Genomic DNA, 21,891 nt, shown 5'->3' on the forward strand with positions numbered 1-21,891 from the left:
TTCACATCTCCTGCCCCCACCACACCTCTTGCCAGTTTTCTCCGTGCTTTGCTTCTGCTGCACCACCACAATGGGGACATTTCCAAGCCTCCAGCAGGAACCGCACCGACATCATCAAAAGTCACTGGCTTTAGTGACCATTAATGGCTCCTGGGATCAACCTCCCTGCGCTGGTCAATGCAGACATGTTCTTGTCTCTTAATGCCTGAAAAATCCCCGGTGGCCTTTCCCCAAAATAAGACAGAGCTACACTTAGATACATAGAGCTATCCAACTTCTTCATGTTCTTCATCCCAGAGGGTCTCAAAGGGCTTTTCCAGCATAACACGGTCTTACTCGTGCAGCCTGTAATGTGGCAGAGCACTGTTCCTAACCCGCAGCCACCTCTGGGGTGAACCTGCCCGACGCCTGCCAGCCCACGGCAACTGTATGCAACAGTCTAGTGCAAGAGGTGTGGACTGCACCTTTGGGGGAACCGAGCAGAAGTGTAACATGCACAGATCACAGCTAAGTCCATGCTAAGACAGGACAGGACAGGTTGACTCCTTTAGTTTCCCTTTTCTGGGCAGTCCCCTCTCTTTTTTTCTGTCCTCACACCATGTTGGGCATTGAGTTGTCCATGTAACCTAAACTTTTCCAGTTTGCTTTCATCAGCTTTTGCTTTCCTAAAAGCTTTTAAAATACTCTTTTTGCACAGGAGAATAGGAACAAATCTGCTCCTCCTCTGCTCCAGAAACAAAAGAACTCCATCCCTCTCGCTTTCCTTGCCTCCCTTCTTTATCCAAAGCTACTGGCCAATTAACCTTCAGTCTTCTCTGGTCTCCACTACTTCTTTTAAACCATGGTTACACTCTTATTTTGCTGCTTGATGTTCTACATGTTTATAATCCAGACAGAAATAAACAGCCTGACATTAGGCACTGGCAGGAATCCTTGTTTGGTATGCTGATATATGCACTGTCCTGTGGCCAAATAATACAGCTTGATGGATGCCGGCTTGTGGCCTTGATGCTGACTACAAATCCTGTGATTTGTTGCAGGATTGGCTACATCTCTGAAAAGCTGCTCGTGGCGGTCATCTCCCCAGCTTGGTAAGCTTTATTCTCACTTTGTTCTAGATCCAGAGTTTCTCCAGTAAAACAGTGGAAATGCTGAAACACTGGCTGGCTGTCAAGAGGAGGAGATCACCTGGTTGATGTTTCATGGTGTGGTGCTCAGTGGATCTTTCTCTTTAAGAAAGATTCGGTCAGTCCTGAGTCCTAGTCTTTACACAGAAAAGCTCCTGCTGAAATCGAGTTTTGCTTTCAAAGGCTGTGAAATCAGTTACTTCACACCCCTCAAGGTTGTATGTGAAGCATCCTCAGATGGAGGACATCAGTATTCAGTCCCTTGCAAGAGCCTTTCCTAATAGCCATGTTTTGCTGCTGCAAAGCTGACCTCCTGTATCTCCAACATGTTTAGGAGAAGGAGCTGTGCACTATTAGAAAAGAGCTTATTCCTTCAGAGATGAAATCTGGAAGCATGCTTACATAGTGTCACCCTGCCCTTGGTCTATCTGCCTCTTCATGGCCTCACATACATCAAGAGGAAGCTGGCTTTTAGAGCAGCGTCCTGCAGAGAGTCAGCCTCTCACGGTTGGTCCTCCTCCCCTGTCTCAAGGCCAGCATGAAAATGTTTTCATTTGAGCAATTAACCATACATCTGACGTAAATTATCGGAGTCCCTCAGAAATAACTGGAGCTATCCTAACACACACCAGCCAAGGGCATGGCACAGCTCTCTACCAGCTGCTTAGAAAGATGTTTATCTTCTAGTTGCCTACCAAGCTTTGATTTGCTCAATGGGAGCATGTTTTGGGGTTAGATAAAAATCCTCTTAAAAAATATTACACTGGTTTGCAAGCTGGGCACACTGCTTCACTCACCTTCTAACCTCACCCTCACTAGCAACCCGTTAGAAGAATCTCTCTGTATAGACAGACTTTCCCCTTCCTGCCCCTAAGAAGAACAAATCTCATGACCAGCTTTAATTTTCAGCATTGAAATAAGATAAAACTAAATCAAACATCTCAAGCCTTAAACCCTGAAAACATTCAGCAAAGTCAAGGTGAGGCTGAGATTTTGCAGGCCAGAGCTGTGGATTTATGCAGGACTTTACATGACTGTTTTATTTCCAACGCAATAAAGAATAACCAACTTATTGTAGCAAACTTTGCATCAGGTGCTATCTCCCAAAAACCTTCTGCATGGGACAGTCTGCCCTGTATTTTCTCTGTCTAGCAGCACTTTGCAGAATATTGGAAGGGAAAATACCCTCTTTGCTCTGTCCCAGCAGGGGCTGATGGCAAAAAGGGAAAACTGTGGCTATACATGTGTTTTTTCTTTCTTTTTATTTCTCTCTTCCTTTATTCTTCCTTTTTTCTTCCTTTTATCTACCTTCCTTCCTTCCTTTTTCTTTATATTTCTCTTTCTCTTTCTTTCTCTTTCTCTTTCTTTCTCTTTCTCTTTCTTTCTCTTTCTCCCCCCCCCCCCCTTATCCCTCTTTGTCTTTCTGCCTTTCCTTCTTTCCTTCCTTCACTCTTTCTTTCTTGTGAGATGAGTAGGTAGAAGGTTCACTGGAAGCCACTGGATCTGTGAAAGCAAATCCCTTTGGTCTTTCCGTCATAGTTTCAAAGTTCAGTTGAGGGTGTTCTTGTGAAGGGCCCACAGATGTCCCTTTGGAGCTACCTTTTGGTGGTGCTTTCGTTTGTGTCCCACTCTTGATGTGGTTTCTTACCTCTTCTGGATTATCTCTTTCATTGGTGTTATGCCCAGTGTCCTTTTTTTGGTCGTTAACAAGCTGAACCCTGGACATGAACCAGGAAAATGAGTGTTGATACACTGTCCCAGGAGCTCATTGGTCTGTCTCTCCCACCTTCCGGCAGACAGCCATGTACCTTCTTCTTCAGAGAGGAAATGCTACTCAGAGCAACAGGCTGGCATCAAGGATCACTGGATCCTTGTCGTAGCTTTTCCTCACACTTGCTCTCTACTTTGTCTATGTGTGCCTCAGTTTACCCACCCAGGTATAATAGTATCTACCTCACAGGGGTGTTGTGAGGCTCTGTTACTGAGACCCTTGCCTGGAAGGTGGGGTAGAAATGCCCACTGTTCATAGATTAGCTCATCAGCATTCCCTGTACAAATTTCTTGAGATCAGTGTTGGCAGAGGTCAGCGCTGTTCTGGGTTTTATTCATTGCTTTCCCCTGATGCCAAGGTTTGGGGCATTTACATCGACTCCCCGCAGGCAAGGCTGGGTATGACATGTGGAGAAGATCAGAGACGGGAAGCGCTGCGCTTACTCCTGAGGTAGCTGAAATTACCAACACAACCGTGGGCAAAGGGGGTTTTGCTCTACTGTCCCAAGCCTCCAACAACCACCTCATCAATCTCTTTGCCACCATGAGCACTCGGTCTCTTTGGATTGCAAGTATCACTGGAGATTCATGCAAGTGCACATTTTATCTGCATATGAGATGCCAGTGCTTTCTGTAACAGTCCAGGCTGCCCTACTGCACCACAGGAACACCCAGGGAAATGTTTGCTGGAGGCTATTTGAAAGGATGTGCAAAAAAAACCCAAAACCAAACCAACAAGTAATTTTAAAATAATTTCTCTGCTTTGATAGAAGTTTAGTACCTTGATGCACACAGACTCTCCTTGACCATACACACTTCAGTCAATGCATTCGGGCTCTAGCAGGATATATTACATGAATCCCAGCAACTGGCACCGGAGGAGAGGAAAACTTTGTCACCTTCCTAGCCTAACCTGTAGTCAGTGGAAGATGCTATTTTACCTGAGCTTCATCTTAACCCGAATGAACAGTTAACAGAATGAAAACCATTCTGTTCAAGTGCAGGAGTTTCTGCAGCTTCCTTCAGGAAAGCCAGTAATCTAAGGGCCCCCAATGAAGTGGGCTTTTGAAAGCTGCAAGAAGATTGGATTAGGACAGAAAATGGTAAAAACAACCCAAAGAAAAAAGTGCAATTATCCTCCCAGAGGTGGAAAAGGAGCCCACAAAAGGCCCTTCTGGTGCACCACACAAATTCAGTTAAGGGAAAACAGTAGGATGGATTCTCTTTCACCCACACCTGTGCACAGAAATTCTTGGAGCAGCTTCGAGTGGGTCCCCCTCACTGCAAAGCAGTACTTAGAGAACTTCTGCTTCCTTTGCCTTTGAAACCTGAGTCACACACTCAAAAATGCAGGAGGGAAGAGCTTTAGCTAAAGTGAATCAAGTTTTCTGCACCGGGGAGATGGATAGGAAAGAACTGTTCCATCCCTTAAGAACTTCTGTGAATTTGTTTTTCCAACCCACATGGAAACCTCAAGGCTAACAGCAAACATGAAACAAAAATATGCAAAACAATGCATATGCCAACAAAAACAGTTTTGGTATCTTGGAGGGGGATTTTTTTGATCTTTCCCTTTTGCACCCTCCTTTTTTTTTATAAGTTACTCTGCATTTTGAAATTAAAAGCTGTTCAGAAATGAAAAAACCCAAATGAAAATGTCAGAGAAGACAACCAAAAGCCTCAAATCACATCCTTAATTTCCCCACGGCTGTGGTATTTTTCAACAGGAAACAGCTTGAAGCTGGCATTTTCCAAGAAGATTTAACTGAGAAGCACGGGGTTTTGGTGGGGTGGGAAAGAAAACAATTTTTCCAAACAATGCCCTTCACATCCCTTGACTCTGTAGCTCACAGGTCCCAAACCTCACAGGGCTCTCTTTGCAATGGGATTGCCTTTGATAGGGGAGCCCTGTGCCTGCAGCAGCATTCAGAGCATTGCAAACAGCTCGTGCCATGAGATCCTCCCTCGCAGGATGGGAACAACCAGGTACCCAAGAGGAGTTGGTCCCCATCAGCCTGTAGAGCATCCAGAAGAACAGCACAGGCAGCACCGCCTCAAGTCCTGCCTGCTCTTCCACTGAGCTGGGATGGGGCTGCACTTCCTTTCCGAGGTGAGAAAATCTTCTACTGCCTTAAAAACAACCTGCAAAGAAAATCCACTCTTCAGTTTATGCAGTTTAACTCACTGGCAGCAATACAGCCCGCGGAACGTGTACATTGAGAAGTTTTCCCTAGAGATTGGCAGGAAGATTCTCTTTAATACTATTTTTAATGTGACTCTGTTTCTTTTCCCCTTTTGGGTGAGACTTGAAAAGTTCCTGGAATACTGAAATTTGGCAAAAGTCACCATTACCCAGCAGGGAAGTCCACGCTTTCACATCCCGCCCCAAGCAGGGCCCCATCCATTGCCCCAGCACAATAAGCACATGGTAAAGGTTAGAGGGACCATCCGTAACAGCCCGTGGCTGCGGTGACAAAGAAATAAGCACACTGTTGAGACTAAAGCACACGAACAAGCCTGCTCCACGACCCTGATAAAACCTGCTGCCTACGAGTGAATTCCCCACTGCCTCTTCTCAAAGGTCCCAAACCCACATTGTTCACTTCCCCCCCACCCCACCCCTCGCTCTGCAACGTCTCATCCAGCATCGCATTGCCCCCCGCCGCCCCCCCCCCCCCCCCCCCCGGCCAGGCTCACACCAGCATATTCCACTTAGCACTGCTCTCGCCTTCATCACAATCGAGGAAGGAGTCTCGGCGGAAGGTCCCGTGTGCCCAGGGGTGGTTTTCCCAGGAGCACAAATACCCCTGGGAGCCGCGGGGGCAGCTGCAGTGACCCGTCTGGGCAGTGGGGCAGTCTGCCGGTGGATGCAAGGCGCCTGCCGGAGCAGCCGACCCGCTGGCGTGTCCTGCCCAAAAGCTGTTTTGTTAGACCTGGCCAAAACGCCTCGTGCTTTGCATCAGATCTGGGCTTGTGTGCCTGCCTCTTCCTTGTCCCATTTGTACGCTTCGATTTCTGAGCTGGTTTGGTTTTTTTTGTTGTTTTTTTTTTTCTTTTTGCACTCTCAGAAGTTTTTTTCAACCGTGTTAATTGTAGTCAGCTGCATCTTGTTTGTTAGGCCTCTCCACCAAGCTCTTTACATGAACGTCAGTGGCTGTCTTCCCTTGGACAATAATGAATGTATATATCGTAAGTGCAGACTATACAGAGAAGTTGCTAAGTCAAGGATCAGAGGGTTTTGTAAAGCCTGTTTATTTTTTTAAATAAGTTTGAGCATTTATATTTTACCACCATTTACGTGGTTTTGGGGAACCCAGATTGTGTCAAGATCTCATGCCAAAACAAGCCAAAAGTTGTTTGATTTCAACCTTTTCTTCCATGAACCATATTTTAAATGATACTTTGTCATTTTAAATGTTTTATTGAAACATGTACTGATGAAAAAACAAACAAAATGTCATCTTGACAAAAGATTTATACATGAATCAGAAAGTATTTATTTCAATTTTGTACCTTTCCATTTTAATACATTATAATGTATTGACTCAACTGAGATAATATAAACAGTTCATTTTAATAACATGTTTGCAGTGTGCTGTGTCTTTTTATTCTTTCCTTTCTACTCCACACTGGACACAGAGCCTACAAAACCAAAGCAGATCTGCAACATTTCAGATCCTGGCAATCCTGAGTTTCTTTTCAACCAGAGCAAGAGTGTGTCTTTAGCAGGATGCTCCAGGAAAACCGAATGGGCGCTGGGTCAAACCACAGGTTGAGTTAGCCTGAGAGAGCAGAAGACCTTGGGGGAAGGGTGGTCCAGGGTTAGAGTAAGCTACCATGCAGCTGGAAAGCTAATTGCTGCTGCTTCTAGGTGACATAACTTGCCTATGGAGTCCCCAGACAAGGGATGGCACAACCACACCATAGAATCATTTAGGTTGGAAAAGGCCTTTAAAATCACCAGGTCCAACCATTAACCCAGCACTGCCAAGCCCACCACTAACGCATGTCCCTAAGCGCCGCATCTACATGTTTTTTAAACGCTTCCAGGTTATCTCCCGGGTGCACCACTGCAAGGGAAGCAGTTTGCATCCTCTGGCAGTGGTGTGGTCCCTGCACTGAGACTCCCAGGGAAGCCTACTCAGAGAGACTGCATGTCTGATACCTGTCCTGTCCCTCCTCATCCCCACTCACTCAATCTGTAAGTAAGGGTTGACTGTCTCCTCCACCAAACCCCCCAAATTCAACTCCTATTCCTGATTTTCTTCATTTACCTCCTTGGTCACCTCCTGCTCCTCCGCAGCCCTGCCCAGGATGGTGCATAAACCCACCACACACATGGAGGGACATGTCTCTCCTCATGATGATGAGCTGTGCTTTGGTTTCTCTGCTCCCATTTTTTGGCTTCAGTTTGTGCCTCCTATTGAGTCCCTCACCCAACCCCTGCTGAACCCAAGCACATTTAGTCCAGTTAATAACTGCCTCCTTGATCCATCACTTCATAGAGAAAGCCCAAGAATGAAGCAGGCTATGCAAGGTGTCCTACGGACCCAGGTCTGTCATGCAGTGGCGACTCTTACCTACAGGCACTGGGGATGTGCCAGTTGTGAGGAGACTTGCTCACGAGGCCTCTGCAGACCAGTACAGGTTGGTATTGCATGAAAAGCAAATCTGCTTGTGACCGTGAGGTAAATGCTGACTCCATCCTCGGCTCTAAGGCTCTGTCTGGCCAGGTCTGTGGTACCAAACTCCTTCAGCCTTCAGAGTAGGGTGGTCATATCCAGACCACTTAGTGGGAATGGTCTGTCCTAACTCCTGAGCCAAGTCCAAAGATTATTTGGGACTTCCAGCTGACCTGGTCCAAAACTCTACCCATACCGTGTGCTCATAAACCTGTCCAGGAGTTGTTTAATTTACTGCTATAGATATAACTAGTGAGGATCATAATGCCAACCTGTTGGACTGCATAGCACAAGAACAAGGGAGGGTGGGCACTCATTGCAGAGGCCCAGTGGGGTGCTGATCTCTGGTGATAGCTTCTGGGTATTATCAGGAAAATCAGATAATATTACCCATGACTAAAATACATAGCTGTTCCCCTCAAGAAACCACCACCACTTCACTCCGGAGAGGGGTTTTGTCACAGTGGGAATATGAACTTGCAATTTCTCCACCCCCGTATTTCAAAGCAGAATGAATGCTTAGTACTGACAGACTCCCAAGAAGATTCCTCATCAAACTTGTCCAGGCCATTAAAACCAAAAATGCTTTGTGGTACCAGTTCTGTTGTCAAACACCTGACCCCTGAGAAGTGACAGGGAAAGCTAACTTGTCATACAGTGATTTCCCAAAACCTTGGTGATTTTCTCCAGAAGGTATCAACTTCATCTTAAGAAACTCCCTATAATACAAAGACAGTAACTCGTTCTGCCACATCTGTCGTAGTTTGTTGCAGACAGGACTCCGGAGCTAGCCGTACACATCCATGAAGGTCCAGCATTTCATTGCGTATCAGAGAAAACATAGTTGGAAAATAAGTGTCTTACAGACAATGGTAGCTCAAACCAAACATCCCAGATGCTCTGGACAGGATCTGAATTTCAGGATACTGCCAAACTTGTACTGGAAGGCAGGTCTGGAAGATAGTGAAAGGAAAGAGAAGGGGGTGGGAGGCTATGCAACCTTGATGTTACACCTGTGGGACATCAGAGAAGAGAGCACATGGGTTATTGAGAGGCATCTGGAAGAAAACCAGGTGAGCATGGGCACTCATTACAGATAGCTTCCTGTATTCTGACTCAACTTATCCTCTCTGAGCTAAGTGATTCATACGTCTCTAAGAACCAGTGAAGGACAGGCTCTTTCTACATTGCATCCACTTCTCTGCAAAGAATGGGGCAACTGCCATCTGGAGAGACATCATGAGCCCTAGAATCATAGAATGGTTTGGGTTAGTAGGGACCTTTAAAGGCCATCTAGTCCACTCCGCCCCTGCCATGAGCTGGGACATCTTCAGCGAGGTCAGGCTGCTCAGTTGGAGTCCACCCTCATCATGACTCTAAGACAGAATAATGAGTCTTACAGATTGCTTTCCCCAAAGGGGGTTGCCAGGTGTGCCAGAGTCCTTTAGAGTAAGGGGAAATAGGTCACAGCCAGAAAAGCTATGTTCCAAGAGAAGCTGACTTCTCCCAAGGAGAGGCATACAGGGAGATGATTTCTTGGGGGGGTGGGGGGTGGGGGATGTAACTTGGTGCAGCATACACTGGCTGTTGTGGGGCATCTTCCTCTACTTCCTACCAGGAGGGAGGTGGAATTTCCAGCACAGGAGGATTTGTGTCCGGGATGGCATTCGTAACAAACTTTCACACCATTGCCCTAAGTTTATGTGATGGCTTTTCTGACCACTGTACCATGTGCCTCATTCACTGCGGCCTCACCTGTTCTTTCAGGGGCAGAAAGCCACTTCTAGCAGAAGGGAGACGGACCGCTCCTTTCTTACCCCAGGACTAGAGGGATGATGGCCTGTGTGCTGCAGCATGGGGCTGTGGTTGGGAGCTACCAAACTACTCTCTAAGGCTTGGGTAATCAGCCCTGAGATGCGAGGATGATCTCTTCTTACCCCTCCATGCTCTCAGCTCCCCAGATGTGTCAGAAGCAATGAGATCCCTGCACTTCTCTGCATACAACTGCAAGTCTGGCTCATGAGCGTTGGGCAAATGCTTTAGCAATGTGGTCTTTGAGGCTGGGATGTGGAAGAGAAGGGAGAGGAGTAAGTTATAGGGATGAGGCTGCAGGCATCCCAGGGCAGTGGGAGAAGCTATGAAGGGACCTAGGGGAAGAAAAAAACAACCAGGACACCTTTGAGGCTGGGAAGGGAGGTAGAAATAAATGCCAAGGGAAGAATGCCAAGGGGTTTTAACCCAAATCAGGGCTAGAGCAGAGCAGCAATCCCAGAAAGACCTTCTTTCACCTAGCAGGGTGGGGAAAAAACAAGTGATGAAATTGCTTCATGCAGCAATTACATCTTTCCTCTTAGGACAAGGGAAAGATCCCAAGACATCCTTATGGCAAAATAGGCTCCCTGTTCCTTTTCATCAACCTGCCAACGTTACCTTTTAACAGTTTCCTTAATGCTTTTCCCTGAGTTGCTACTAACAACTGACTCCTGGAGAGGACAACTTCAACTCAGTCTACAACCTGACTGCTTTTTGTGCTGTTCCCCATCTGCCTGCAGAGCGGACTCCTGCCACGTTACAGTACAAGGTATGAAGAACTTGCATACACCTAGATCAGGTTTTCAATGCAAATCTTCTGGAGACTTTCCCAGTCTGTGGTTCAGTAGGAAGGTTTGGAAGTAGCTTCTTTCATAGGAGCTAAGGCACATATGCCCACGGACCCATGGAGACAGTCAACATGGCCATACTCAAAATGCATGCTGGGGCTGACCCATGACCTGTACTAACTCCTTAGTAGCACCTGGGGTAGGTTTGGCTCAGTGCTACTTGGCCCAGGTTGAAACCACATCTAGAAACCAAGGCTAATTGGTCTCGGTTGAAACCATGCAAATTGGAGTAGAGATACAGGGAACAGGCGCCAGCACCTTTATTTTCACAGAGAGAAGTACCGCGCCATGAAAACATTGTTTAACTGAAGATCACTGTGTTTATGCCATGCCTGGCACAAGAGTGGCTTAGAGATCCTCCTGTGATAAGATAAACAGCCTAGCAAACAAACCGGTAAGGAAAAGGTGAACAAACGGACTTAAGGCTGAAAAGGAGCATGAGGTGAAACGCCAGGAGAAATTTTCTCCTGGCAGGATAAGTCGACACTGGGTAGGTAATCTGGGTGGGAGCTGAGCATTCACAAGTGGAGATGAGGAAAGGGTTAGACATGCTTCAGGAAGACTGGCTTAGGTAGCATTGATGCTGTCCTGACCTGGCAGCACCTGCTTTCTGAGTGCCACTGGGAAGGTAGGCACCGTTGCAGGGTTTATTAGAGGTACACTTCAGCAGGTTAAACTGATTTTTCCAACTCCTTGTCTACAACTTCACAAAATATCTGATCATGTGTGCATGTGCATTTTACCTCTGTAACAATCTCTCTCTTTCTGTAGAACAAGCTGGGACCGAGTGCTGAGTTTTTCTTTTCAAGCAGAGCACTTTCCCAAGTGCTTCAGAGAACGTTAAGCAAACAATGATATTTACAAGCACTATTAGTACTGCTGTTTGCGCTAGATGTGGATTTGAATGCGTCTGTGGGCTACGTGTGCCAGGATACATTCCCTGGGTCATTGACTCTACAATCAGTGAACAAACGCAAGCTCCAGCACAGCTCCTGTTTTACAAGGAGCATGTGGAAATTAAAAAGTTTAGCGTGAACAAAACAGAAATGACCATGACCATGTTGTCATGGTGTACTGAGTGTTTCCTGATTGCTCAGGAAGCCACAAGAACATGAGATCATTCAGTCATATGTTTTATTTATCCTGTTGTAGCTCAGAGATGCTGTTGTATCCCAGCTTGTCACCCCACTAAGGTACACAGCAGGAGCAGAGCATCTGCAGATGAAGTGAGCAGCACCATGGACCCAAGCAGCCAAATACACTGTGAAAACAATGGGTTTGTGGTCTTTGGGTTCCACAAAAAGCACCATTAACCTGCACTCGGTAACATTTGAAAAGAATGACCATGTTAAATCAAATTTGAAGGTCTACCTCGCCCAGCGCATGGCCTGAGACAGAGGCCAAAAGCTGATATGCAGGAAAAAGTGTAAGACTCTTGGCAAATCTGGAGTGATCTTTCTGTCTTGCACATCTCTTTGTCTGCTGTAATCATGTCTTTAAGGGCTTCCTGAGCGGGAAGTAGCAGCTGGACCATTGTGTTTAATGGCACCCTTCAGCAATGTGCCTGACCCTTTCTCAACCCCTGTATCCTTTCCACAGCATCCTGCAGCAATGAGCCTCACAATAGAGCATAGAATCATGTCACAGAACCATAAAATCATTTAGGCTGGAAAAGACCTTTAAGATCATCGCATCCAACCGTAAAAGCAGTTGTGAGATGAGAGGGAATGGTGGTAAACAGGAGGCTCCTGTGTCAGCGCTGCAAACAGAAAAGCTGGTAGGATGACAGAGGTCTTGATTCAGGCAACTCCAGTGATACCCCAGCATAGGAACAATGAGGCTGGGTCTAACCTCCACACACAGAGAAGCACTTGGTTTATCCAGACTCACTTTGACAAGTGTCCGTGGGTAGCTGAGCCTGGAGTTGCATTCCTGCATTTTTAGGAGGACTCCCTCTGCAGAAAAATGCACTGCCACTTTGCTTTGGTTGATGGGCATAACTCACGCTTCTCCTCTTCCCTCTGACCTGCCCAACCCAGGCTGCAAACCCTGGGGACAACCCTTGTGACACCGACAAATGCTTGTATGGAGTTGCCTGTCCCGCAGCTCATGAGCCCTGTGGCTGCCATGGTGCTCATGATGTAGGGCACGAGCAGCAAATGCAAGGCCTGTAGCGAAATCAGCAGATCTCAGTGCGTTACCACCCCTATCCCACACTGGTCCACAAGACGGCTGCATCCACATTGCTCTTGGGAATAATCCCTGGCTTTTGCTGACCCCTGAAGTGTGCTCAGGAAAATCAGTGCTGGTTGGTCTGGGTCAAAAGCAGGACAAGGTCCATGCTGACAATTAACCAGTGGGGAAAACTTCCCAGAACCTGAACCAAGGTTAGTTTAGCAGCACTGGTGCCATTAGTAAGTCTAAATGATGTACCAGAACACATCCTACACACACCCGACTCCTTGCCCAGTCTAGAGGGTCACCTTTGTGTAGACAGTCCTATGGTCCAGGATTATGGAATACGTTACAGATACATTATTCAGCCATACCTGTTGAATTGCATTTAAAACTTGAGTTGTCCCTGGTAATGAGGGCACTGCTGCAGCCTGAGCTTCAGGGGTGCCTGTTCAGCTTGACTCATGGCTGCTTCTTCAACACACGCTTTCTGTTGAAGGCACACCTGGATTTCACATACCGGGACAAGCTCTGAGCCCTTCAGAGGCTGTTACTGTCACTTCCCGCCCTGTTTTCCCTGCATTTTCTGCTCTTTGATGCTTGTCTTATAATGGGCTTCATAGGGGAATCCCATTTTTCCAGTGGGGGAAAGGGAAGGCCAGCAGGATGGACTGGCAGTGAATTGTAGCAGTGTCCACCAGACCAAGGCTGCTCCTGGCGTTCCCCAGTCAATGTCAGGGGTGAGATCACAGGACAAAGTTGCAAGTGTACATAGAGAGACAGGGAAACCAATGTGTAATTAAAGAGCTAATGAGCTCATGTTGGCTATTTTTAGTGCTCTTTTATTTTCCAGTGGTTGCTCAAGCAGCCCTAAAATGACAGTACTGGGTCAGCCATGAAAGTGCAGCTACACTTTGAAAAGTGAGCAATGTCCTTGTGGGTTTCCCTCTTTATTTCTGTTCAAAGGCCCTAAATCTAATCTGCTGTGTTTACAAAGCTGAACCCTGCTGAGACTGTGAGTAATGTTGGTTCTGAAATCTTCAGAAGTAACCTCGATCCTGCCAGGAGAATTTCCCAGACAACCAGGGCTAATGAATAAAACAGGCTATAAATTGGATGCATTAAACCAGTTTAACAACTGTTGCAGATTTATTTGGTTTTTTTCACTGTTGACCCTTGATTGCTGCTGCTGGATTTTGACTACTTCTCAGCATATAATTTCTTATGAATAATATATCAAACACACTCTACTGGGCCTGGCATTTTCCCTTCCTCATGGAAAGCAATGAACTTTCCTTGCAACCATTTGCAAATCCAAAAGTATTTGATATCTGGGGCAGGAATGCTTTTGTATTTCAGCAATTTCATCATGAATATTTTTCGTAGGTCCTGCTGAACTGAGCCATTGGCATTGTGCTGCTCACCCACTCCTTTTCTTGCTTCCTGAGAAGCAATTCCCATATCTACAAAAGTATCATTTTCTTCTTATCTGTGTGTAGTGAATAATACTTGAACCTGGCTGGCAACAAATGTTTTGTGTAAATGAAATTTGCTGCCTAGCTGCTTCTCAGAAAATGAACACAATGATGGTGGAAGGGAATTAATTTTGAAATCTGAATGAGCATCTGCAGGAAATCTTTTTTTTTATTCCCTTTCCCATCTCAGTTTGAACAAAACAAGTGAGTGTTTCATAGGATTAAATGGGACACTTTAATTTGTAGAAGAGTAAACAGCACTTTACAGAAGAGTAAATAGCACAGGATTGGTTTTGTGGTTAAGACATTGCATAGGACCTGAGGAAAGATGTGTTCCGAGAGGGCTTCCTAAATTGATTCATGCAGTGATAGGTATGGAGAACTAGATGAACTGGAGCAGCCTTTGAGAAGCCACCTAGCTCCTTTCCCCATTCTGTGGTCAGGTCGAACAGTCCATCTGTGACAAGTTTCACTATGAAAAAAGACAGTCCCACCACCCCTTATCCAGTCCCAGGCATTCTGGTACCCTGCATATTCTCCAACATGCTAAATGTTGGATATCTGTTTTTCCGGGTGTCGGTAGACAAGGGAACCAATTGTTTGTCCTTGTTCCTAGAAGTCTGCACTGGAGTTCCTGTATGCTTTTCATTTCTGGACCAAACAAGTCCAGCTCCTCCAAGCTCTTCCTCAGACTGTCTTTTCTAATCATCAGGTTGTGTCCCTTCCCCTCCTCCCTGCTCCAGCTCAGGTTCATCCCCGATTTCTTTAAGTGCGGTTGCCAGATAGGGGAATGGTGTTACAGCTATGGCTTTTCCATCTCTGAGACAGGGAGCAATTATCCTCTTTCATCATAGATAATGCGGGTCAGAAAGAAACTGGTCCTTCTGAACCACTATTTTACTACAGGTTCTCATTTCATTAATTATTTTTTAGCTCTGCTCCTTCCTCCTTCTTTATTTCCCCCCAGTGCTGGTGTCTTCTGGTCATTCCCAGTTTCCCTGCATATGATATTTCCCAGGTTGAAGTCTTATCCTACTGCTCGCTATCTCATCTTTTTCAGGCTATTCCCCCACTTTAAAGTGATCCGTTGAATTTGGATCCTGCCTTCCACACTTCTTGCATCCTTCCTGTGCATGGTACATCAACAGATGGTCTGTCCCACACCAGGTTGTTCACAGAGTACCAACTAGACACATTGAGCACTCGTGCTATGGGGAAGCTGTCTGAAATGTAAGTCTGCATGTGTGATGGTGCTGAAAGTCTTTTTAAAGATTTTTTTTTCCTGAGGGATGTACAACCTGGGGCTCTTTTGAGTTGCAGATAGTCTGTGGAAAAAGCCAAGAGCAAATCCTATATGGGAGCTCTGTTGCATAATCAGCAGCAAGCTGGGGCTGCTGTGAAGACTGCTGAGTTGTCTGCATCCTTGGGTGTGGGAGGTTGTCAGCTGCCTTGGGACTTTGTCAGATACCTGGGGCTTCAGCCTGGACCTGTCCCACCACAGGGCCACAGAACCATGAGGAGATCCAGTCCTACACCATCTGTCAATGACTCCCAATGTTGAGGTGTGGACCATGCATCTGTGGCTCTTGGCTAATTGAAAAATCCTGCTACCTTAGTCACCAAAGCCAGCTTCCTGGTCAGAGACAAAAGTTAGGTTGGTTTGTTGAGAATTGTTCCCAGCGAGTCATGTAGGTGGTTTTTCATCACTCCGCTGTCCTCCAGTGGCCAAATATTGAACTAATTATGTATGAGCTTCTGCAGTGTTTTCCCAGGGACTGGAATCAAAGTAACTCATCCATGACTCCACCACTGTCCTCCTTCTCCCACGATAATGATTCATTCATTATCATTATTGCTCAGAGACTGTTTCATGGCATTTCTTAAAGTTTCCAGGCTGAGCTTTACCCAAGTTATAAACCTCCAAGTAGATAAACCAGCCCTCTCTTCCTACCCACGAGCCTGCACCGTTAAATTGCACTGAATATTGGCTCAGGATTTGGGGGAAAACTAAAACAAGAAACATGCAAATCCTTCAGTCTCCTGGCAATGCCCCTTATGGGCTTGTTACCATCTCATCTACATTAAGAACTGGCCCAGACTGGCCCATTTTCCTCTTACATCTCCTGCAACGTATTTATAAAGTGTCTCTGCTGGCAGTAGCACTCTGTGTCTTCTGATTTTATCTATAGCTGATGGTTTCTGAGAATGCATCTGTGCAAAGACTCTTGGCCAGTTTATAGATCTTGTAGTTCTGCTCCATGTCTTGGTTTCCAGCCCCCTCCCCAGTCTCATCTCCTCTCAGGTCAGCCTGGTCCTCAATGGTTTCTGACCCTTCCTCCCCCTATCTCTTTTAAATCAACCTGCCTCAAACTGTTCCCAAGCCCTGAGCTGCTGTCCATGTCCTTTGGATCCTCATCTTCACCCTACCCATGGATTACACCCTGGCTTGCCCTTGAGGCCGGTTGGCTCTGACTCTTTGGCTTCCTGACCTTCTTCAGACTGGTCCATTTGGATCCCTCCGGACCCTGGCTTCACTCCGCCATGACTGCAGTTCAGAGCCATGCTTCCGCCCCCATGTTCAGCACAGCCGAGACAGGAAATCTGATCACCAAAATACCAGCCATAACAAAAAAACTCTGTGTCCACTGATGTGAGTTGAATCTCTCGGTAGCATCCAACTCTTTAGCACTCTTTTACATTTTAAAATGTCTCCACAAGAAATGCAAGCTGTTAGTGCCTTGACTTTCACATCATGTCCCATGCCTCAGTTTTCCTCTCCACAAACCGCTGCTGTTCTTTCATCTGCTCCCTACCTCCTTTCTCTGTTTGGCTAACAAACTGCTAACAACGGGACTTCAGTCTCACCTCCCATAAAGCCCAGGCTGATGAAATAATAACAACAATAGCAAGAATAATGGAAATGTACTGTACTTGTGGGATAGAAGGAAAATTATCTGGATTTCTGCCTGCTGCCTCTTTTGCCCATCTCCCTCCAGCGTTCCCTGCCAGGCACTGCACACTGCTGCCCAGGTCTTCGATGGCAGCATTTCTAGGAACATCAACCACCTCGCCTTCGGCCTCTTTCTGCTCCTCGCCTGCCCCAGTAGCTGTTCTTTGAACCCCTCATCTCCTGGCTGCAGGCACTCGTTGTGACATCTTTTGCTCCACAGGTCAGACGTTGTTAATCTCTTGCTCCCTGCTTGACACTTGATGGGCGGCTTCTCTGCTCAGCTAATACAGCTTTATACCAGAGCTCACATCTAATCCACGTGTTCTCTTAAATCATCGTCCTGAATCAAACCCGTCTTTTCATTTTAAGGTCTCCAGGCAGTCCTTGTCCCTAGTGCTTCCATCACACCTCTCCCAGGACTTGCTCAATAAGCATTTCTAGTCTGGCCTCAGGCCATTTATCACATAAGAGAGGCTGATTTGCCTCACAAATGACCTGTTGCACAGCCAGGACTCACATCCTATTTCTTTAGTTGCTTTTCTACTTTTTTCCTGACTTGTCTCTTCCTGGTCGCCTCTCTTCTCCCTCCTCACATCACCCTTGTCGATGGGGCATTTGAATGGGGCATAGAGAGAGAAAAATGGGTGTTTTCACTGACGCTGTTTCTTATGCATTGTTACTCAGGGTGATACATTAAGATCTAGGCATCTCTTGCTGGCATCTAGGGTCAGGGTACCTAAACCCCACCTGCGAGTGCCTGTCTCCCCATCAGCTCCAAGAGGGTTATAACATGTTCACCCCAGCGTCCTCAGGTAGCAAGAGGCTGGCGTAGACCGTCGGTACTCAGGGCTGCCCTTTTGTGGGCCACAGCAGCTGCTCGTTAGCTGGGAAACATAACTCCCTCCTCCCTTCCATGGGTCTCCTCTGAGTGGAATGGGGCCCGAAAGGTGGGCAATCAGGCTCAGATGCGCTCGCCACCCTCCTTCATTTATCTGCCATTTCAATATCTCTGTATTGTTGGCTCTGTTCATCCCAGCTGAATCTCTCCCTAAGACCTAGACACTTCAACCTGCGAGTGGCATCAAAAGAATTCCCCAAAGCCTGTGGGGACTCTGGAGCTCACAATGACAGCACAGTGCAGGCTGCAGCCACCGTGCAATCGATAACAATGTGCCAGGAGGAAGATGCCCTGCTCAGATCTCCGAGCCCTGAATGATCTTTGCAGTGCTGGCTGTCAGGAAACACCTCCTTTCAAGTAAGACCCTTGGGAGGAATCACTGGAGAACTCTGAACATAATGCCCACCAGGCATCTTTATTGCTTTACTTTTCAAATAAGAGCTACGTTTCAACCACTTCAAGCTCACTGGAAATAGGATTCCAGGGTATCTTCTTAGAGGGCTATAATCACCCATATCAGCTGTTCTTTCTCTTGGAGGAAAATATATATACAAACATACATATATATGCATGCATCTGGGCTTTTTTCCTGTGACACCAGCATTTACTCAGGTATGTAATTGTGAAAATCAGTAATTGCCCCTGGATGGAACCTTCCCCTTTTGTGCATATTGCCTAATTTCACTGCCCTTGTGCACATTAATGTACTTACATGTTTTTAGGATCAGCACCTTAAACTACTGATCTGGAAGAACTGTGTCTACATCTGTGTGGAATAATTTGGACCTTGACCTCCAGTTAAGCAAACACAGTCAGCAATAACTAAAGCAGGTATCATCTTGTTTGTATTTTGAACTCTGATTCTTTGCAAGCAGGGGAGTAAGACAACTTTGGAAGAAGAAGTGCTCTGATGCAGTCAAATATTAAGTTTCATAATCAAACAAGAAACAAATCTCAACCTCAAGGCATCCTTTAACAGAAATTACTTCCAATCTTCCACCTTCAGTGATGTCTTTATAGCACCCCAAAGCTGATTCAAATGCGTGTAATGCTGCTACCTATTGGAGCGACCAAATACTACACTCAGTTCCCAACTAGAAGACTTAACACCTCTCCAGAATCAAACATGGAAGCAGAATTTGGCTGGTGTGAAACGGCTCACACAAGTAAGTGACCATTCCAACACTTAATGCACGGATGACAGTACAGTCTAGTTGACATACTAGAGGCCTCAGAGGGGATAATTCACAGAAACGGCTATTACTGCCAGGAAGAGTACTTTGTGCGGGAGACACAGGTAGAAGGTTGATGGAGGGGAGGACACGTCACCTTGTATTTCAGATCCAAAAGACAGCAAAGAGGGGCCACTGCTGAGAATCCCTGGGTGGTGATGAAAGGGGAGGAGGATCCTGGTGGGTGGGTGACCTGCAAGCACTGGAAAGCAGACGAGGTGTCAGATTGAGAACTAACAGAATCACAGAGTTGGGGGTGGCATGAGAGCTCATCCGGCCTGTCCTCCCTTAGGAAGAGAGCAGGGCTGATGGGATTCAACTAGAGCTATCCACATAATCAGCTGGGTATCTAAACTCCCTCTGGGTCAGAGGAAAGATGGAACCAGGAATTCAGGTTACAGGCCTGCTTTATATGTAGTTAAGAGAGGTGAGGTGGGCCCTGTTCTAGACTGTCCAAGCAGGTCTCTGCTGTATAAGAATTTTGTGAGAACAGGAAAAAATAAAACAGGAAGAAGGCTCTTCTAGGGTTGATTCTGATCTCCAGGGATTTCCTCCAGCAGGAAAACGTTAAGTGAAAGACATATCTTCCACATACCTGGTTATTTCCAGGTTCAAATGATGGTACCTCTTCCTAAAGAAGGAGAGGAGCCAAAAAATATTGACAGATTTCAGGTAGACTTCAGTAAGCTCACAGAATTACCAGGCAGTCTCTCAGAAGTGTGGTTTATGAATTAAAGAGAGTAATTCCTTAACCTGACTCTAAGTAGTGCATAACACCGAGCTGCAAGCCAGGACACAAGATATAAATGTAAGGCCACCTTATGCAGAGTGCATACAGACATATAGTATGAGCGTAAGAGAGAATAAACAAAGTCAAGGCATTGAATGGGGTAAAACCTGAAGTTGCAAAGCTTTATATAGCACAGCAGGCATAAAAGCAAGACCAAAGGCAAGGCTGATGCACTACGCAGCAGAGGGAGCAGGGCATGATTCATCCTTTCAGTCTTCACTCAAAGGACTTGATGCAATCAAGTGGCTAACACAATTAAAGAGGGAGGCAAAGGGAAAAGATCACTCTCCCAAGTAGTGAGGGACTGGGAAGCATATATCTGTTTTCATGTCAGTTAAGCCTGATGAATGTCACCTGAAAGTACACAGAGAACTGGCAAAAAAACTCTGGTGAGAACATACACTGTGACAATTTCCAATGGCTGTATGTGAGCTTAGAAGACTACGAAAGGAGCAGCTTGATAACCTTCTTTAAAGGAGGAAGTGGGCAGTCAGAGCAACCAGTTCAATAGGAACTGAATAGAAACTATTTAAAAAAACCCCAAACCTAATCACAAGCTATTTGTATGTTTATAACTAGCCAAGACCAAGCTCCATCGTATCACTACAGCTTTGCTAACTGACAGAATGGGTCTTATGGAGGAAGAAGACACGGTTATCATTTCTGTTTTCTCTGTCTACAAAGTCTTTAGAAACTGTCTTGCACAGTGTTCTCATAAGCAAATAGGGAAATGTAATCTAAATCAAAAAGCAAAGCAGTTTGAAAAGCTGGACGGGGGAGCTGTAATCCAGTTGCCATCCAAATGGAAGGATGGATGAAGAGTGAGTGGTGGGCAACGTGCTCCAATCCTGGTAGGAGTCAATACTCCCATTAACCCAACTGAAGGTGCAGAGTACGCTCATGACACTTGCAGGTGATTCCAACTGGGAGAGAGACAGCAGACAACAAAGGTCTACAATTCAGAATAATACAAAAAAAATGGAAAGGCAGAAGTACTGATTCAGTAAGGGCAAAAGACAGGAGTAACAGTCCACAAACACCAACCCCTATGTAGCACTTCTCTGAAGGGAATATGGAGGTTAGAGAACAAAATATTGCACTCAGATACCAAATATAGCCAGAGAGGAGAGAGGAAGCAGCCTACAACTCCAGTTATGCACTCTGAAGAACTCAGCAGCATCACTTGTCATGTTTTGGGTGCTATACTTCAAATACAACAACTTAAGAGTGGCTAATAAACCCAGAAAACATGAATGACCAAGGGTTCTTTTCAAATACATGAGCTGGAACACAACTACTAAATAGTGCTGGTTTGATTCAGCAAGTGAATATGAAGGAGGGGTTGTGTTCAGTCTTCAAATACATAAAATTTGTGGCAGAATTGAAAAAACTCTCTTTTTTTCACATCTAAGGTAAGACAGGAAGCATTGAGCTGATATTATAGGAAGATCTGGGTTCATCACATAATCTTTAAAAAATCTTGAAAAGGCAAATAAAGACGCAACATGCCCGAGGAAGGTACAAGTTGCTGCTGTTGGACATTGCTGTGCAGTTATACACCAAGAGCTGCCCTGGAGCACGCCAATGACAAGTTCAGCTTTATTTTAAGAGGGCAGGCAGAGGCCCACAAGGCGCCTGAGGTCCCCCAACGCCCAACACTCTTCCATCCCACGCCAGGAACAGAATTAGGGAAATGCAGGGACGTTCATTGCTTACCCCAGCGAGGATTCAGGCTGCCTGTGCCCCGTTATTTTTAACCCCCCACCCCCGAGGCCACAGCGAGCACTGATCGCCCCATTCCCCTGCACCTCAGGGCGGGCTCCGCCTGTGAGCCCTGCTACCCGCTCACAGCGGGTTTAGGAGCGGCTTTAATAGCTCCGGGGCAGCCCCGAAACCCCGGGAGAGGCCACGCGGGAGCAGGCGCCTTCCCTGAGGAGGCAGCGGCGCCTGCGCTGGTCGGCTGCTGGCCGAAGTGCCCGTCGGATATCCTCCGGGAACCGCGCGGGAACGGCCGATACACCGCCCGACACGTCCTTTGACAGCTTTAGGTAGAATTTTTACAGGTTTACACCCTCTGTTTCCACGTGGGTGCCCGCTGCGCTCGCCTGCTTCCAGACTTTTTGATCAGGCAA

General features: G+C 46.3%; 1 long non-coding RNA gene across 1 annotated transcript; it reads right to left on the reverse strand.

Moving 5' to 3' along the window:
• Window positions 1-4,264: 4,264 nt before the first annotated feature.
• Window positions 4,265-21,800, reverse strand: LOC114017038 (uncharacterized). Its single transcript, XR_003561839.2, has 3 exons — window positions 21,476-21,800; window positions 19,067-19,171; window positions 4,265-8,825 (listed from the first exon to the last, which is right to left on the reverse strand). It is a non-coding gene; the product is annotated as an uncharacterized LOC114017038 (long non-coding RNA).
• Between the last annotated feature and the right edge of the window lie 91 nt (window positions 21,801-21,891).

Source organism: Falco cherrug, chromosome 6 (genome assembly GCF_023634085.1).
Source record: "Falco cherrug isolate bFalChe1 chromosome 6, bFalChe1.pri, whole genome shotgun sequence".
In the NCBI taxonomy this organism is placed as follows: domain Eukaryota; kingdom Metazoa; phylum Chordata; class Aves; order Falconiformes; family Falconidae; genus Falco; species Falco cherrug.